Below are 20,453 nucleotides of genomic sequence, written 5' to 3' on the forward strand. Positions count from 1 at the left end.
GACAGTGCCGACAATGACGGCAATCCCCTCCAGCAAGATTTAGAGCAAGAGGATGGAGAAGCCAGCCGTCCCGAGAGAGTGGCAGATGGAGAGGCGGAGGATGATAATTACATGCCTCCCTCCGAAGACGAGGCAAGCCTCGACGATGACGAATTTGTCGTGCCTAAGGATCCCATCGAGCAAGAGCGCTTCAACCGCTGGCTTATAGCCACGGCAAATAGCCTTAAGAAAAAGCAACAGCAGCTTCGAGCTGATCAAGATTTGCTAGCTGACAGATGGACTGAAGTCCTTGCGGCCGAGGAATATGAACTCGAACGCCCCTCCAAGAGTTACCCAAAGCGCAGGTTGCTACCCCGACTGGAGGAGGAAGCATTAAAACCTACATCTCTAGCGTATGACGCGGCTGATCGGCCACCTCGTGGCCACGACAGAGAGGCATTTCAGCCAAAAGCTCAGCCCGCTCCCTGACGCCACTCAAATAAAAATGTCAAGGCATGGGGAAACACGCTAGACCTGCGAGACGTATTGGAGGACAAAGCAAAACACGCAAGATCGATCTACGGATCACGAGGGCGCGCCACTATGCGAGACGATAACCCTCATGCCAGATACAGTAAAAGTAAATCAGGCCGGGCCGAACACAGCGGACAAGACTCATTTGAGCTGCTTCGCGATATAGCCTAGTACAGAGGCGCTGCACACCCCCTATGCTTCACAGACGAAGTAATGGATCACCAAATCCCAGAGGGTTTCAAACCCATAAATATCGAATCATATGACGGTACAACAGATCCTGCGGTATGGATCGAGGACTTCCTCCTGCACATCCACATGGCCCGCGGTGACGATCTACATGCCATCAAATACCTCCCACTCAAACTCAAAGGACCAGCTCGGCATTGGCTCAACAGCCTGCAAGCAGAATCCATTGGCTGTTGGGAGGATCTGGAAGCCGCATTCCTCGACAACTTCCAGGGCACTTATGTGCGACCACCAGATGCCGATGACTTGAGCCACATAATTCAGCAGCCAGAGGAATCGGCCAGGCAATTCTGGACACAGTTCCTGACAAAGAAAAATCAAACCGTCGACTGTCCGGATGCAGAGGCCCTAGCAGCTTTTAAGCACAACATCCGTGACGAGTGGCTCGCCCAGCACCATGGCCAGGAAAAGCCGAAATCTATGGCAGCCCTCACGACACTCATGACCCGCTTTTGCGCGGGAGAGGACAGCTGGCTAGCTCGAAGCAATAACATATCAAAGAACCATGGTACTTCAGATACCAAGGATAGCAATGGCAGGTCACGTCGCAACAAACACAAGAACCGCATCAATAGCGACAATACCGAGGATACGGCAGTCAATGCTGGATTCAGAGGCTCTAAACCCGGTCAGTGGAAAAAGCCATTCAAAAGAAGCACTCCGGGCCCGTCCAGTTTGGACCGTATACTCGATCGCTCGTGTCAAATCCACGACACCCCGACAAGCCAACCAACCACACCAACATGGAATGTTTGGTGCTCAAGCAGGCCGGCAAGTTAAATGCTGAAAACAAAGATAAGGGGTTACATAGTGATGACGAGGAGGAGCCCCGGCCGCCGAACACCGGAGGACAGAAGAGGTTCCCCCCACAAGTGCGGACGGTGAACATGATATACGCAACCCACATCCCCAAGAGGGAGCGGAAGCATGCGCTAAGGGACGTATATGCGTTGGAGCCAGTCGCCCCAAAGTTCAACCCATGGTCCTCCTGTCCGATCACCTTCGATCGCAGGGACCACCCCACTAGTATCCATCATGGCGGATTCGTCGCACTAGTCATAGAGCCAATCATCGACGGATTTCACCTCACTCGAGTCCTTATGGACGGCGGCAGCAGCCTGAACCTGCTTTATCAGGACACAGTGCGCAAAATGGGTATAGACCCCTCAAGGATCAAACCCACAAAAACGACCTTCAAAGGTGTCATACCAGGTGTAGAGGCCCATTGAACAGGCTCAGTCACACTGGAAGTGGTCTTCGGATCCCCGGATAACTTCCAAAGTGAGGAGTTAATCTTTGATTTAGTCCCGTTCCGTAGTGGCTATCATGCACTGCTCGGGCGAACCGCATTTGCGAGATTCAATGCGGTACCGCATTATGCATACCTCAAGCTCAAGATGCCAGGACCTCAGGGTGTCATCACAGTCAATGGAAACACAGAGCGCTCTCTCCACACGGAGGAGCACACTGTGGCCCTCGCAGCAGAAGCACAAAGCAGCCTCTTCAGGCAATCCACCAGTTCGGTGATTAAACACCCGGACACCGTCAAGCACGCTCGGAGTAATCTGCAACAAGACTGCCTGGCACGTTCCGAGCTCGCATAGCAATGCGGCCCCTACCCCAGTCCTAGTCAAACGGCGAAATCTGTGCCACACGCACATAATTACGCATTGAAAATACCATGGGCATAGGTGGGGGGGCACGACTACGGCACGCCCCAAAACGTGGCTCAACCGCACTAGGGGCTTCCCGCTTTGTTATTTTTTCTCTCTTTCAGGACTTTACTCTCTGGAAACCCCGTCCGGCAGTATGATTGCCAGACATACGATACAACAACCAAGGAGGCAGAAAGCTACATCGCACCATGGAACTCCCAGGTGGTCTCTAATAACGAGTGAAATACCTGCTTTAAATACCATTCCTCAGCTTGCCCTTGGAGGGGACATGTCAAATAGTCCTACTTTTTGCTTATCGCACTACTTGTATCATTCTGCTTCGACGCACCTTTTTGAATAAACAATGCATAGCACTAGACTATTACCGCATCCTCTATTCTTATATATATATATATATGTTCATTCAAGACATTCAGCACTCGTACACTCTGGTACGGCCAATACGCCAGGGGCTTAAGCGTACCCCATAATACGGCGTGAGAAGTCCAATCACTTTCGACAGTGCGGCACCCTGAACATATAGCATTATATGCATCAGCTCCGAATCATGTCTTGGGTCAATAGTTGGGTTTGCCCGGCTCCCATGTTTTGGTACCTTACGTTCCACTATATCGGCTAAGGTAGCACTAGGAGAACTACTGCGATTGTGCCCCGGTTCATCTGGGCAAGCACCTCAGTAGAGAAAGCTAAAACTGACTGTCATGATAAGGCGAGAGCTGGTCGCTGTTCGAGAGGTCTCGAGTCCCTAAAGACTTATGCCTCTTAGGGCGAGGAGTCAGCTTTGTCCGGCTTAGGCATGTATAGCGCCCCGAATTCATCCTTCTAAATACTAGGGGCTTCGCCAAAATTTAAAATTGTAGACTTCTATGGCTATGTGAGAGTGATAAAGCATTATAGTCTGATTGCCTTGTTTGTTGTGCTGAGCACCTCCCTCGAAGGACCCAACAATGGGAAAAAGAGTGCTCAGACTTATCCCGAACACCCCAGCACTCGTGGCATGGGGGCAGAAGCCGGCGACTGGCCATCTCTCAGATTTGATAAACAGCCACACAGAAGGTAATATTTTAAATTCAAACAAGCGTTGCATAGCGCACATGAACAAGTTTTCATAATACAGGATCACACAAGCAAGTTCATTCAAAAATTACATCCTTCGCACACTCGTCCGCCACAAGACGGGCACCCTTCAGGACACCCTCATAATACATTTCAGGGTGGCGATGCTCCTTGCCCTGCGGCGGCCCCTCCTTCACCAGCTTCTCGGCGTCCATCTTGGCCTAGTGCACATTCGCACGGGCAAAAGCCTGGCATGCACCTTCGATGCAGACGGACCGCTTTATGACTTCCAGCCGTGGGCAGGCATCCACAAGCTGCCTCACCAGGCCGAAGTAGCTGTTGGGAAGGGAGTCACCATGCCACATCCAGACTATAAGGCCCCTCATGGCCTGTTCGGCCGCCTTTTGCAGCTCGACCAGTTGCTTCAGCTGGTCACTCACAGGCATCGGGTGTTCGGTCCCAGTATATTGAGACGAGAACAACTTCTCTGTCGAGCTTCCCTCCTCAGCCTGGTATTACTTTGCGGCATCCGACACGCTGCGGGGCAAATCTGCGAATGCTCCTGGAGAGCTCCAGACTCGTGTAAGTAACAAGTTATTTACTTTCACATGCTTTTTTTGCATAATGAATGCCTTACCCGTCGCTATCTTCCTCATCGCCTCAATTTCCTGGAGGGCCTTTTGGGCTTCAGCCTAGGCATGCTTTGTGCTCTCGAGGGCCGCGGCAAGCTCGGACTCTCACGTCTTTGAGTCAAGCTCCAAAGTCGCGTGCTTCTTCACGAGAGCCTGGAGCTCTTGCTGCACCTCACCCACCCGTTCCTCTTGTTTCTCCCACTCGGTGCGCTCCTCGTCCGCTTTGTTTTCGGCCTCGGACAGCGCTCGCTTCACGGTCGCCACTTCAGTTGTGGCCCCTGGCACATCCATGATGATCCTATCATTTTGCAACCACATCTTATATATATAGACAAGGTATTACTTACCTTTGTTCTCCTCGAGCTGCCTCTTGGCAAGGCCGAGTTCTATCTCGGACCGCTCGAGGTTCTGCTTCAGTGCGGCGACCTCCGCAGTCAGTGCTGCAGAGGTCAGCAGCGAAGCCTGCATACGCATATAGACATACTTGTATTAGACTCCTGCAGATATTATTTGATCCTCTATTTGGCTTTTCTTTGTGAACACCAAACAGAGCATCAGGGGCTACTGTCTATGCGGTAATATTTTCCTATATTTTAAATACTTACCTCAAAGCCTGTTAGAAGGCTGGCACAGGCTTCAGTCAGTCCGCTCTTGGCGGACTGAACCTTCTTGATCACCGCACTCATAATAGTGTGGTGCTCTTTGTCGATGGAAGCGCCGCGAAGCGCTCCCAGCAGGTTGTCTGGTGCCTCTGGATAGACAGAGGTCATCGGCACGGGCGGCTTGCCCTTCTTGGCAGGGGGCCGCCCGCCGGAGTCCAGAACCACTGGAGGTTCCGACACGGTGTTCGGCTGAGGGCCGAACTTGGAGCCCTTGGGAGTCTTGCTACCTTTGCACCTGGAGTCTGAAGGTCACCTTGAGGCGCCTCCAGGACTACCTCCCCTCGGTTCGGTGCCCCTTAAGACAATACCTTGACATTGTCCGTAGGGCGAGGAGAGGAGGCGGTTGGAAGTGACTTGCTATTCATATCCGACGAGTCCAAGGAACCATCCAACGAGGATACGTCGATGCAGGCTCGGGGGGACTGCATGATCATATTCGACGTTAGGAGAAGCAGTGCAATAAAAGTATGCTATGAGTTACTCTGGTATCTGAATACTTACGACTTTGCCAGGGGCTTGGCCCTGAGTAACCACTAGTCTTCGCCGTCGGCGGCGGTGGTGGAACAGTCCGGAAAGAGAGTCCTTCCCTTCTTGGACCCTCCGGCCTCCCCAGTTGGGGCAACCTTCCTTTTCCTGTCTCCCCCGGCTGGAGGGGGAGAACCATCATCTTCTTCCTCCTTGTTTTCACGGGAGGAGTGCGTCTCCGAGTTATCAGAGGAGGAGTCCGATACCACCTGGCGCCGGGAACTCTTTCGGGTTCCCGTGGCCTTCTTCTTAATCTTCTTCTCCGGCACCTCATAAGGAGCCGGAGACCGCATCTCCGTTAGGAGAGCATCTGCAGGGTCTTCAGGCAGCGGGGCTGGACAGTCAATATGCTCCGATGTCTCCACCCAGTCCTGTCAAAGGCATGGGAGCTCAGACCCGCACATGGTTAAACTATGGAAAATAAATACCCTACGAGGTGTACAGAACTTACCGGATTCGCAGGGGACGTCGCGCTTAGCCCGCGGTCCTCGGTAAGGGGAGGGGGGACCTCGGCGCCCTTGAACAGCACCTTCCAGATGTCCTTATGCGTCGTGTCGAAGAGCTAGCGTAGAGTCTGGTGCTGGACCGGGTCGAACTCCCATAAGTTGAAAGCCCGTGGTTGACACGGGAGGATCCGGCGGAAGAGCATGACCTGGACCATGTTGACAAGCTTGAGTTTCTTGCCTATCATGTTCCGGATACACTTCTGGAGTCCGTCCAGCTCCACCGATGAGCACCAGGACAGGCCCTTCTTCTTCCAGGAAGTGAGCCGCGTGGGGATTCCGGATCGAAACTCGGGGGCCGCCACCTAGTTGGTGTTGCTCGGCTCGGTGATGTAGAACCACCCCGATTGCCACCCCTTTATGGTCTCCACGTAGGAGCCCTCGAGCCATGTAACTTTGGGCATTTTGCCCACCATGGCTCCGCCGCATTCCGCTTGTTGGCCGCCTACTACCTTCGGTTTGACATTGAAGGTCTTCAGCCATAGGCCGAAGTGGGGCCGGACGCGGAGGAAAGCCTTGCACATGACGATGAACGCCAAGATGTTGAGGATGAAATTCGGAGCTAGATCATGGAAGTCCAGTCCATAATAGAACATAAGGCCGCGGACGAATGGATGGAGGGGAAACCCCAGTCCGCGGACGAAGTGGGTGAGGAAAACCACCCTTTCATAAGGTTCCGGGGTAGGGACGATCTACCCGCAGCTGGCAGCCGGTGCGCAATATCCGCGGCTAAGTATCCGGCCCCGTGCAACTTTTTGATGTCTCCCTCCATAACGGAGGAGACCATCCACTTGCCTCCCGCTCTGGACATGTTTGGAGAGGGTTGAGGAGAAGGATGTGGACTTGGGCGCTGGAACTCGAGTGCACGAGAATGGATGAGCAAGGAGGAAGAAGGCATGGGTAGAAAAAGGTGAACCCTTATCCCTTTATAAGGGCGGACGAAACTATGCGCCCCCACCAGCCTGGTAAAACTCGCTTATCCCCCAAGCGTCGTAATTGATGGCGCGGTTGGGTTACCCATGTCCGTATTGATGGGAATCCCGTAATAAGGGGACACGATCTCTGCTTCGACAAGACGTGCCAAGGAAACCGCCCCGTGAAACACGCTGAGGGTTGGTTGTGAAAAACGATTCGAATGGTGACCTGGTTGTGGTGTGATGTCACACTGCGGAATGCATCGGCAGATTAGATTTGTGAAAATATTATTCTCTCTACGGTTGTATGTGGAACTTGTTTTGCAGAGACGGACACGATCCTCGTGTTCAAAATCTTCTATGAAGTATTCGGAGGAGGAACCCGCCTTGCAATGCCGAAGAAAATCTGCGCGCCGGACTCATCGTCATTGAAGCCTAGTTCAGGGGCTACTGAGGGAGTCCTGGATTAGGGGGTATCCCGACAGCCAGACTATATCATTTGGCCGGACTGTTGGACTATGAAGATACGAGATTGAAGACTTCGTCCCGTGTCTGGATGGGACTCTCCTTGGCGTGGAAGGGAAGCTTGGCAGTACGGATATGTAGATCTCCTTCCTTGTAACCGACTCTGTGTAACCCTAGCCCCCTTCGGTGTCTATATAAACCGGAGGGTTTAGTCCGTAGGACCAACAACAACAATCATACCATAGGCTAGCTTCTAGGGTTTAGCCTCTTCGATCTCGTGGTAGATCAACTCTTGTAATACTCATATCATCAAGATCAATCAGGCAGGAGTAGGGTTTTACCTCCATCGAGAGGGCCCGAACCTGGGTAAAAACATCGTGTCTCCCGTCTCCTGTTACCATCCGCCTAGACGCATAGTTCGGGACCCCCTACCCGAGATCCGCCGGTTTTGACACTGACAGTAACCCTTCAGATTCTAACATAGCCGTCTTCCCCTTGCATTCCTTATATAGAAGAATGGTGCTTCAATTATAATACATGCTACAGCAAAGATGGAATAGGTACTGAAGAATAGAAAGGCATGACATACTGACATGTATTCCCTCCATCCGGAAATAAATGGATGGGTCTAGGCGTATTTCAGTTCTAGATACATCCAGTTTTATCCATTTCTGCGACATGTAATCCGGACGGAGGGAGTATGATGTAAGAGCTAGGGATACGACAGGACAACAGTGTAAAAAACACGACGTGAATATAAAACTGTATGCTAGCGGAATACATTACAGAAAAACACTAAGGCAACATATGCGTGTATGATTGGGAAACTAAGATGGCATTGCAAGAGACCACTAGAAAAACACTTCAATGTAGAAAAAAGAACATGGTATGGTAGACAGATGAAGTACATACTGATGAATAACAATGCATAAGATATTGAGAAGCATGATGTCCAAACTAAGCAGATGGCATTGTGATAGAGTAGAATGACAGTACGTGAATTTGAAAACATGTTATCATTAATGGAATAGTTACTGAAAAATAGGAAGGCATGCCATATGTACATGCATGATCAGCACGCGAAGCATAAGGCATTGCAACAGAGTAGATGCACTCCAGGACATTATATGCATGATGTTCCCATATCAAGGGCCAAGTTAGAGCAAGGACCTTAGGGTGAATAGGATTCATCATCTTTCTGCAAGTCTTGTCAAGAACTTCCTTTACATGTTCCATCATATTGGGTATCATTGACATCAAGTTTGTTGGCCGTTACATTGCTCCACGAGGTTCTTGTGGATAAATCAGTTTGTGCAATTATATCTAACATGCATGGAAGACAACCACTAGTTAGATTTATGTAATGAGTGCCTGTAGGAGACAACATAAATAGTAGGACTGGCGTTAACTAGCAGCGACATGTCTCAAAAACTAATGGGAGAACACAGATGAAAGCTACAGAATATGTATCATTTGTACTCGAGATTAACTAGATGGCACACAAAAGTATTAAGGAACAACATAGGTTATACTAGAAGTGGTATAATACTATAATCACCAGCCTGTGGGATAGCATTGGCTGATGGATGATAACTATGGAACAACGTTACCTAAAGAACAAGTCTCTTAGCTGAACTATGGAATAGCGTTAACTCCTGAACAAGACCCGTAAGAGATCAGCATGAATATACAGTGAAATGTGATAATCTATTTTCAATGCTTAGATGAATAACAAAGCCATAAATGTTGCACACAAGTAAGATGAGGGTACAACCTGTCTGGCCGCCATCCATAGGAGTGAGAATCATGTGATGACTTGTCGATGGCCCTGCAGTTGTTGTGGTTGTCCATGTCGGGCACGCGCATTTGATGCAGGGAACTATTGAGTGGGGACTATACCTCCCTTCTGGTGCATGCTTCCCTTATTGGAGCAGCTGCGGTGAGTCGGAAGACGGTGTGGCTGAAGATGCAGAAAACACATAATGTTAAGAACAACGCATCTCTCTGATATGAAGAAATACCCTAAGAGATCAACAGCAAGGTACGAGAGTGGTCACACGTCTGTTGACTGAAGACTAAATTGGGTTCACACGATTTTATTTTATTTTGGTACTGTCACGTCTACGCCGGATGGCTTGATGGCCATCTTGTGCCTCCCGGCTGACACTGTTCGGAATCTTCCCCGAAGAGCCAGTGACCACTGGCAGAGCAGCCTGCCTCCACCGTCCGTGGCCCCGACCAAAACCCCGCTCCCCGCCCCACCACACCACACTGCCGTGGTTGCGCCGCCCCCGGACCAATCCACAAAGACTCGCCGCCATCCAGATCTGGCGGCGGCAGTACCTTCAACCCATGCAACTCTAAGATAGCCATCTAAGTGCTGCTTATGCGGTGAACTTGCGCCCCCGCACCCTTACGTTAGACACCAGCCAACCGGCAGCCTAGGAGCTTCGTCGGCTCGAGGGGTGCTGCTTCCCATTGGGAATTGATTGGCCCAAAATAAAAATTCAGACAACCGACGCCTAAATAAAGTGATTTGAGATGAGGGTGCGACGTATCTGGCGGCCCGGTGAAGTAGGCAGCTCCAGCTGCCTAGTCGGTGAGGCCGGCGCAGTTGCGGTGGCTACCGGCGGTAGGGAAGTAGAGATGTCGCGATGGTCGACAGCTACGGGGAAGCAGCACCGTGGCTCTGTACGGGTCCAAAGTTGGAGCTGCTCTGGCACCGTGAACAACGGCGAGGGTGAATCGGCTCCGGTACGGTTCACGCGGCCGTCGTCGAGGCAGCTCCGGCAGCATGGAGTAAGAGGCACATGACCCAGTGCACGACGGCAAATGGACAGTGTCTCTAGGATTATCGAGGAGGGCGGCTGTGAATTTGTTGCGGTGGGGGCGCCATGGAGGAGGGGCTGAGGTTTCGTGGCTTGGGAGAAGGGAGCTTCCGGGGAGATGGTGATTTGGCGCCCACGAGGTATGAATGGGGAATTGGGAGTGGGAACCATGTCTTACGGGACGCATTTGTCTGAAATGTGTGTGTGTGTGTGGGGGGGGGGGGGGTACAGTTCTACCCCCGCCTTTAGGCTTCTCGGCTTGGATCTGTGTACTAAGGGTCGGGGATAGTAGAGTAACTTTGCTTCTCCCAAATAGTGGGCGCGAGCGATTTCGGGTGAGTGTCGGTGCCAAAACCGGCGGATCTCGGGTAGGGGGTCCCGAACTGTGCATCTAAGGTCGATGGTAACAGGAGACAGGGGACACGATGTTTACCCAAGTTCGGGCCCTCTTGATGGAGGTAATACCCTACGTCCTACTTGATTGATATTGATGAGTATGAGGATTACAAGAGTTGATCTACCACGAGATCGTTGTGGCTAAAACCCTAGAAGTCTAGCCTGTATGATTATGATTGCCTCTACGGACTAAACCCTCTGGTTTATATAGACACCGGAGGGGACTAGGGTTGTACAAAGTCGGTTACAGAGAAAGGAATATTCATATCCGAACGCCTGGCTTGCCATCCACGCCAAGGAGAGTCCCATCCGGACACGGGAGAGAGTCTTCTGTCTTGTATCTTCACGGCCCATCAGTCCGGCCCATGTCCAACAGGTCGGACACCCGAGGACCCCTTAATCCAGGACTCCCTCAGCGAGGAGGGCGTGTTTTGAAATATATTGGGCACGAGCGATTTTGGGCGAGGAGGGCGTGTTTAGAAATATAGTGGGCACGAGCGATTTCGGGCGAGGAGGGTGTGTTTTAAAATATAGTGGGCGCGAGCGATTTCGGGCGAGCGGGGCGTGTTTTGAAATAGTGGGCGCGAGCTATTTCGGGCGAGGAGAGGGTGTTTTGCCGACCATGGTTTATGAATTATTCGGCACATGTCATTTCGGCCGAGGAGAAGCCGCGCTTGGATGAAGTTACGAACCTACCCTCGATGTACAACGGGCCAATTGATGCGTGTCCCACATAGGCCGGTAATTTCGCGTCTCCCATTTATTTGCTCGGGCGAATTCCACCGAGTAGAGGGTGTTTAACAGTTCGTTCAAATTTTGGGAGAACGAGCATCCACGTCTACCTTACCAAGTCGATTCGAATCAAATTTTGAATTATTAGCTTGCCACTTCTTTTTTAGATGGAGAGATGATGCTCGGGAGTAATGTGTTTTTACATGCTCGTTGCTAGCGGTTTACTATATGACAAATTGTTGACCCACTCAAAACGGGAATTAAACCCAAAATGAAATATCCCAATTCAATGAAATAGCTCGTTTACCAGGTCAAAATAGTGAACTAAATCCAAAATTAAACACCTCAATCGAGTAGCATGTTGTACAGTATTATAGTATTCCATGAACATGTTGAGAGTCAAATTAATGAATTTGTTTGATATACGCATATCTCCGTTCATGTGTGGATTGCAGACAACATGTTCTCCAATTTAAATATTTGAATGCAAGTTTATATCGAAACATGGTTTATATCAGTCTTTGATGCATAAAACGCGACCTCCCCCTCTCCCGGACTCATGATCTCCCTCTCTCTCTCTCTCTTGCCGACAATCTTCAATTCTGTCGCACGCGTCCAACACACAAACCTTGTTGGTCCCTCTCCCTCTCTCTCTCCGTCTCTCTCTCTTTGTGTGTGTGTGTGGGGGGGTCTTTCTAGTATGCATGCATATATACTCCATCTATAGGTCTCTCTCGCACACTATGTATGATTCTCTAGTCCAAGCTAAATATCTTGGGTGCACTCATCGTACGCACCCAAATTCCTTGGCTCGTTGCCCGTAACTCTCTCACGCACCACTCTGTCGTCTCGGAGCTCTTACCTCTCTCTCTCAAACTCTCCATCTACCTCGGTCACACATACACATGCATATCTCACTCGCACTCAATAGACCCGTCTAAAACTTTATCTCTCTCCCTCGTCCTCTCTCCATCTTACACGCATACACACACAATCTCATGCCTATCCAAGTATGATGGTCTCTCACTCAAATGTAGGCATAGCAGTCCCCCCTATATGTATATGACTAGCTAATGTTAGTCTCCATCACAAACATGCGCATGGTCTATCTCGATTTCTCTCGGGTCATCTTTCTATCTCGCACACACCTCCCTCGATCTCCCGCCCATATAAGTCCCCTCACGATCTCGAGGGGATCTCTCTATCACAAACATACCCTCTCTCCCTCCCCATGCGTCCATGTTCTCCATGTGTCCCTCTCAACCTTTGTCCCTTGTTGGCCAGACCTGTATTGGACATGTGCTATAGGGGTGTCTCTCTCCGTTGTAAACAATCACGCACTAGCTATCTTCATGTATCTCCTCACCTCGCTTTTCTATCTCGGAGATGCATGCGTGGTATGTTTGCCTAAGAAACGAAAGAACACACTCTCTCTCTAATTTATCATTTGTTGTCCTTTTCTCTTTCACACACATACTCTTTTTGCACACTCACTCATTCTCCTTCACACACACTTGATCTCTCTCGACTTAGGCACTCTCTTCGGTCCATAGCATATAGATTTATTGAAAAGTCAAACATCACAAAGTTTGACCATGTACGTGGAGAAAAACATTTACATCTAGAACGACAAACATATACCATTAGATTCATCATGAGATGTAGTTTGATATGATGTATCTTTGGTACTGTAGATATTAATAACATTTGTGTAAACCTGATCAATGTTTCCAAAGTTCGACTTCTAAAAAAATTACATGCACTGCATTATCGAGAGGATGGAATATCTCTTTCCCCCTCTCAGCTATCTAACGCAGCACTCAACCTTATTGGGGCTCCTCTATCTCTCTCAAACTTTATATCTCCCTGGTTCACACATACACATGTCTCGCTCGCGCTGCATATAGACCCATCCAACACTCTCCTCCCTTGTTCTCTCTCTATGTGACACGCACCCCCCTAAGTACCATAATCCCTCACTCCATCATAGGCGCACACACTCCCCCCTAAGTATGATTATCTCTCACTAGCCATCAGGAACACACGTATTGTCTCCTTCCATCCATACATCTATCTCAATATCTCTCGGGGTATCTTCTATTATGCACACACCTTGTCACTCGATTTCCCACCCATGTAGTCCCATCACGATCTCCAGGGGATCTCTCTATCACAAACATACACTCTCTCCTGCCCCCCATGTATGCATTTTCTTCGTACGTCTCTCTCGACCTCTCTCCCTTGCTTGTCAGACCCCTGTTAGCCACGTGCTAGGGGTCTTTCTCTCTCGGTTGCAAACAACCACACACTATCTCCTCACCTTGCTTCCGTTGTCGAAGATGCATGTGTGATATGTTTGCATAAGACGCACACGCCTTTTCTCTACTTTTATCGTGTGTTGTCCATGTCTCTTTCACACACGCACACACACTTTTTTCACTCACTCTTTCTATTTCACACACACACTCTCTCTCTCTCTAGTTAGGGACTCTCTCACATCCATAAGCATATGGATGTTTTGAAAATTCAAACCTTAGAAAGTTTGATCGTATATGTGGAGAAAAACATTTACATATGGAACGATCATTAGATTCATCACAACATGTACTTACTTCATACTATCATTTATCTTTGGTATTGTAGATATAAGTAATTTCTTTATAAACTTGGTCAAAGTTTCAAAAGTTTGAATTTTAAAAAATGTTGGCACTACATTATCGAACGGAGGGAGTAGATCTTTCTCTCTCTCTGCTATCTCTCACGGGCCTCCCCTCTCACGAACTCTCTATATCGACGGATTATACGCTCACCGTGTCAACGTATAGCTCCGTATATAGTTTAGTTGACCGGTCAACCAGGGCACATGCTGCCTTGTCAGCTCGTGTTCTCTATCTTCGTGTGTTGGCCCATGTGGCACTGGGTGGAAATAAGTAAACTAGAGGACCATCTGACACGCGGTGAAGTAAGCAAGTTGAAACCACTCGGGATAGCACCCCGCACGCTAGTAAATTGAGGCTGCATTGAGGACACAGTTCTTCCGCGTGAAGGACGCACTCGCGCACAAATCACCACTGCGCGGCGGCATGCACAGAAGGACGCACTCGCGCACACCCAGCAGGCCAGCACACAACACAGACCAGCACACGTGTACACCGGCATCGCTGCCGGTTGAGATGGACGGCGAGGCAGCCAACAAGCGGAGGCGGGTCGAGCCAAAACCGTATCCGGCGAGCCTGGACTTGATTAGCAGCCTCCTCGACGACATGCTGCTTGTCATCATCGGCCTCCTCCCCACCAAATTTGCCGTGCGGACCGCCCTGCTCTCCCGGCGGCGGCGCCCCCTCTGGCGCCGCGTCCCCCTCAACCTCACCGTTGACAGCTCCCTCTGCGACGGGGATTGCAAACGCATGGCCGCGGTCTCCAAGATCCTTTCATCGCACCTTGGGATAGCCAGATGCCTTGACATCCGCATGTTCAGTACCAACTGCAAGGTCCAAGCTAAGTTCGACGAATGGTTCTTATGACCCACCCTAGATCAGCTCGAGGAGCTCAGCTTTGAAGCTGGACGATGTTGCTCATTGTCGCCGTCCGCGCTCCGCCTCACGTCAACGCTGCGCCGCGCCAGCTTCAGCTCCTGCTATCTTCCCCAGATTAATGTCGCGCCTGCCCTTCTTCTCCCTCAACTGAAGCAGCTCGACCTCTTCGACGTTGGCATCTTGAAACAGGCTATGGAGCACCTGCTCCGCAGCTGTACTACGCTCGAGTACCTTCGTCATGAGCAGATCCACGGGTTCATTAGCCTCCACATCGCCTCGACGAATCTTCGATGGATTTTCATGTCTTGCTGGCCTTGCAACAAGACATTAATTGGTAAGTGATCACTCCAGCTGTTCCACATTATGATCATCGAGAATGCGCCTTTCCTTGAGAGATTGCTTGTATCTGATCTAGAAGGTCCAACAAAAATCAGGGTCATTGACGCACCGCAATTGACAGCGTTGGTGTACTCGTCTACCAAATTCTCTGAACTCTTTATTGGATTCGTAATCATTCAGGTACAACACTCATCTTCTTCTCCATCTTCTTGAAATTCACATTTTTAAATTTCTTCTTGATGTATTTACGTTCGTCTTCCAGAAAATGATTCCCACGAGCTTGACCCAGTCTATGCGCATAGTGAACATCTGGGCAATAAAATATGTCGACCCCAATTTGGATCAAGTTGTTGGATTCCTTACATGCTTTCTGTGCATGGAGAAGCTACTCATCGAGGTGAAAGTTCTTTCCTATTAGTAAACGGTAATCACAACGTAGCTCATTTTTTTCATAATTTTCCCAAATTACAATGACAAGTGCAATGTTCAAAATTGCATCTACGCACTGCACCGAAAGAAATGTTTTTAGTATTTTTTCTCACGTGATCATCTGCATCATTTTGTTGTTGTACTACTATAGTAGCCTAGGCTAGTCATAGTGGAAAGTAACTTAGACTAGTAACTCTATGGTTACCCTAAGAGCAAGTACTACCTCTGTCCTGGTTTTCTCTTCCTATTTTGTAGTATCGAAATTTGACCATAGATTTAACTAAAAAAATGTTAATGCATGTCACTAAAATTATATCATTGGATTCATATTTGAACATAATTTCAAATGGTATAATTTTTGGTGACATGCATTGGCATTTTCTTAGGTAAATCTATGGTCAAAATTTTACACTAAATACGAGGTAGTACAAAAGTGGGCTATAACAGCCATCCACTATGTAGGCCAAAACACATGCCAAATTCACTTGTGATGCATTTGGCATCGATGCCCCTCCATTGCTCACCTGGTGCCCCAATCTGGATCACCTACTTTGCTCTGGTGCCAAATTAAGTCACGCAATGAAAAAACACTTGCGTGGGAGAGAGAGAGAGGACTGAGGCAATAAAAAAACACTTGTTTGGGAGAGTGAGAGGCTGGTGTAGTTGGTTTGATTGATTTGTTTATACATGTGGGTTTGTGTGCATAGCGGTGCCAACTCTCTTACATCGCGAGTGCGGTGCCAAAATATTTTGATTTGACATCGATGCGTATTATGTGGCATACTTTTGAGAAATATGGCATCGGCCACATAGTGGAAGGCAACAAATGCCCAAGCTCTTCACGCGCTCCTAGGTAAATGAGAGGAAAGAGAAAGAGAGAGAGAGAGTGAAAAAATATCACTAGCTAGCCAACCCTATCGTATGAGCGAATGATATTGGTACCTCTTGATGACACGGCAATTTTATACAGCCAGCTGCTCTAATATGTTCTCTTCTTTTGCAGATAAAAAAGACCCGAAAGTGAAAAATGTGCTGCACTATAACAATCTCATCAAATGCCTTGATCTCCATCTTACATAAATTGATTTGATCGACTACTGAGGCAGCACATCTGAGATTAATTGGCCAGGTTCTTTGTTCTGGAGGCAAGTGTGCTCAAGGTAATGAGGTTTGGCATTCTCTGGCGCAACAATGAATGGTGTGTTGATCACCGCAAGCGTCTAAGCCTAAATGACAAAGTCTCCGCAGAAGCTGAATTTGTTTTTGAAACATCAAGTGGCCAAAGACTCGAAAATTTATTTTCCCATTAGTGACTCGTCAGGGCGGTGGATTTTAGTTTGTACGATAATGCTGCATCCCCCTAAACTAACGAAAGTTCTTACGTAAACTTCCTAGTAATTCCCTCTTCATAGGTGCAGCATTACTCCTAACATTTGTAATATCATCCTATTCCTGCGTTTTCAAAATCTGCGAATCTAAGAGGTCCTGAGTTGGTGATGATGTTTTTCCTGCCATCTTTCACCAATAGCCGTCGGATCTAGATCTGACGCATACAAACCGAACTTCTCTAGTTTTGCAAAAACATGCCCGCACTTGTTCCCTATTTACAAACAACTCCTTGTCTCTCACAATCAGCCTTATCTCCTCCCCACCACATCTAGAAGGCCATGGAAAAATCTGGCGCGATGGCCACTGCCGGCGCCGTCCACCCCCAATCTTGGTGTTCCGTGCAATGCACGAGAATCTACGCACGGGAAATTATGCCGAGCATGGCTAGTTGTAAGAAGGCTAGCTCTACAGCCATGATGATAGTGACAGCAGACGGTGAGGCTGACTATGGTATGTCGAACATGGCGCCTATACTCAGGTGTCATCTCCAGCGTAGGGTCTTGTCACTTCACTGTGAGGAGAAGCATGTAATAATTTGACCAACGGGTAGTACAGTGCTACTAGTACATTGGTAGTACTACTACTAGTACTAGCACCACCATCTGGATTTAGTAGTACTACCACGTCCATCTAGATTTAGTATTTGACTAACAATATCTAGTAATGCATGTCACAAAAAATGTACTACTCTGTAAATAAATACATCGTGTATTATTTTATTCCTATCGGTGAGAGAACTTAATGTCTTTTGCTAATTAATAGGATTACATGCAATGAACTAACCACTGCATGTCATGTTTGGTAGTCTCAAGTCATTGAAAGCATGCACGGCCCACATCTCTCATTGGTTGATATGTCACGAAATATGAAATGAGGAGGGAGTTAATGTACCGTGCCTAAGTGTTTTGGGATTACACAACATTTTTGGTTACATGCATTAACATTTTATTAGTTAAATCAAAGGTCAAAACTTGGTGCAAAATGCAAAGGGGGCCAATAAACCAGTAAACATCAAAGTTCTCTCGTTTGGCCCCAACTAGAGGTCCGGTGAGATGACTATACTGCACCGGCATGGAGGGTGACGCAGCTTCATTGACTTACTACACCTGCCTTTGGTTGTATGACACGTGGGCCCAACAGGTGGCTGGCCTCCCTGTCATATAGCCAAAGGCAGGTGCGGTAGAGGGCCGAGGAGTAGATGGCCAACGCGCACGTGAATTCAACGTGGTCTGCACTTCTCACATAAAGGCTCCCGACAAGTCCAATCTACGAAATCCTACGCACCTATGCACGCTAACCAAGGGCAAGAGTGATCACTCCAACCGCAAGAGGAGTTGACTAGAAGCTAGACCCATGGAGGCGATGAGCGCGAGCATTAGCCGGCTGTGCCAGATGGTCCACGACGCCTGCCTGCGGCCCGGCACCTTGGAATGTCTCCGGGTCATACTTGAGGCCGCCATGGTGAGAGGCCACTTGGAGGACAGCATCGTCTCCTTGTTCGACAAGGTCCTCGTCGACTTCCTCGAAAAGTTCACCGTCGTCAAGAAGCTCACGTACGACCTTGACATACGCCTCCAGCCCACGCACCCAGGCTCTGCGATGCCCGCCACCCTCAACAGCCTCTATGGTGACAACCTCTTCGACTCACTGGTGGCCCTGCGACTGCCCACCGTCGCGCCGGAGAATGTCCACCTCGAGGACGCGCTCGCCGCGTAGCGCCCGGCGCAGCAAGACACCGTCGACATAATCACCCACGTCTGCGTGAAAATCGTCCACAAGGACTACTATGTGCCAGAGGAGGACGATAGGTCACTGGCCTTCTTGACCCGCAGGGCAACCTTGGACGGCACTGTTCAGAAGCATGTTGAGCTCGCCCCCAACGCCGCTGCTCCTCACACGTTAGTTGGTGACCCAGCGCACTAGGGCGTGATGATGTTGTTGATGGATTCGTATGTATCTTTATCTTTCCGTCAAATCCATGTAATAGTATATGGTACAACTAGTAATTATCTTACCTTTCGCATCAACTTCATAATTTTTTTACGTACTCCATGCATGAACCGTGCCAGAACCTAACTTCTCATTACTCCAGGGAAAATCGTTATTTCTATCTATCGGTCGCGCCATGGAGCAGAACCAAATTTTACAAGTTACAAGTTCAAAAGGAAAAGCTTGCCATTTTCGCATCACACCCCGCTGCCCAGACGGTTGGTCCGGCACGCCGCTCAAGGGGGAATGTGTGCTGTGTTGCATTTTCACTTACAAGTGGGACCGCAGTTGAGGAAACCGACTATCGGCAAACCCCCACTCTTCCCAGGGCGCGATGGCTGAGAAAACAGGAGGGAGAAGAGATGGTTGTAGCATGGACTCCAAGAAAATTGGTATCGGATGGGACTCGTGTTGGTGGCGTGTGCCGTATTGCTAGACGTGAATGCTAGTTATGGCCCGTGCCACCCCACAATATTGAGCCTATATCGAGGTGCTGGTTACGTACAACAAATTTCCTGGAGTCCATGCTCAGCCCTCATCTATCTCTCTTCTCAGCCAGCCAGCAGACGCATGGAGCTCATCGTCTGTTTGCTCACATGTGGTTCCACATGTCAGTGAAAACGCAAGAGGACCCACTGAACCTGCACATCTTTCACCTCGATGTGCTGGTGATGAAAAACAAATCCAATAAAGATCTTCGGTGGCCACTTTTGGAGTTACTCAAGAGTAGTAAGATTCTATTTATAGTTTAACCCAAGATGCACATCATGTGGCTTCAACTAGCACTCCATTTTCTTGCATGACACGACCTGGATGTTGGATGTCCCATGCGTCGGCAAAAGGAGGCAGACCAGAGGAGTAGGAAACACGGCAAGCCCTGTGCGTACATCATACTACATACAAGCCCACCTCATGCAGTAATGCTATCACCATATTTCTCGGCCTCCGTGCGACACCTAACTATTGGTTGGCTCTATGTGATGTGGCAACTTCATACTACTACGGATGCTGGCTATACTACTACGGCACTAACACTCCAAGAAGTGAGTCGAAAACCATTTATAAATTGAGTTTATGACATGCATATGCAAATGTACCATTCATTACATACAACAAGTCATCAACACACAACGACAACGAAGATACATGTTGGAGTATAGATTAGTTCCAACAGAACATTTTAGTAAATACTAAAGTTTTCATCACACAAAAAATAACAAGCAATGAAATGAACTTCAGCTCAACCACTCGTCGGCGTTGGAAACACTTGCTTTGAACCAGAAGAGTTTGTCTCGGTAGGGCCAGCTACTCTCAATCTCGAGACCAACCCAGGACTGATCATCCAGGCTGAAGCGGCCTATTTCATGACCCATATTGTGATAGCCATGGTAGGGAAGCATAGCAATGTCCGAGGTATAGATACAATTGCTTCTCATAAATGGTAGTATTGTTGTGTCAACAGCACCTGGATCGCCTTTCACCATGATTGGATAGTTTTTTCCAAGGAAGAGCGAGTTTCCTCCAAGAGTATCAATACTAAACCAGGGAGAAGGTGTTGGCGCTAGCACAGTAGTATCCATCCCGAATACCCTGCAACGGATGTTGGACTAGGTTCGGAGA

This window comes from Triticum urartu, chromosome 1 (assembly GCF_003073215.2).
Source record: "Triticum urartu cultivar G1812 chromosome 1, Tu2.1, whole genome shotgun sequence".
Lineage (NCBI taxonomy): Eukaryota > Viridiplantae > Streptophyta > Magnoliopsida > Poales > Poaceae > Triticum > Triticum urartu.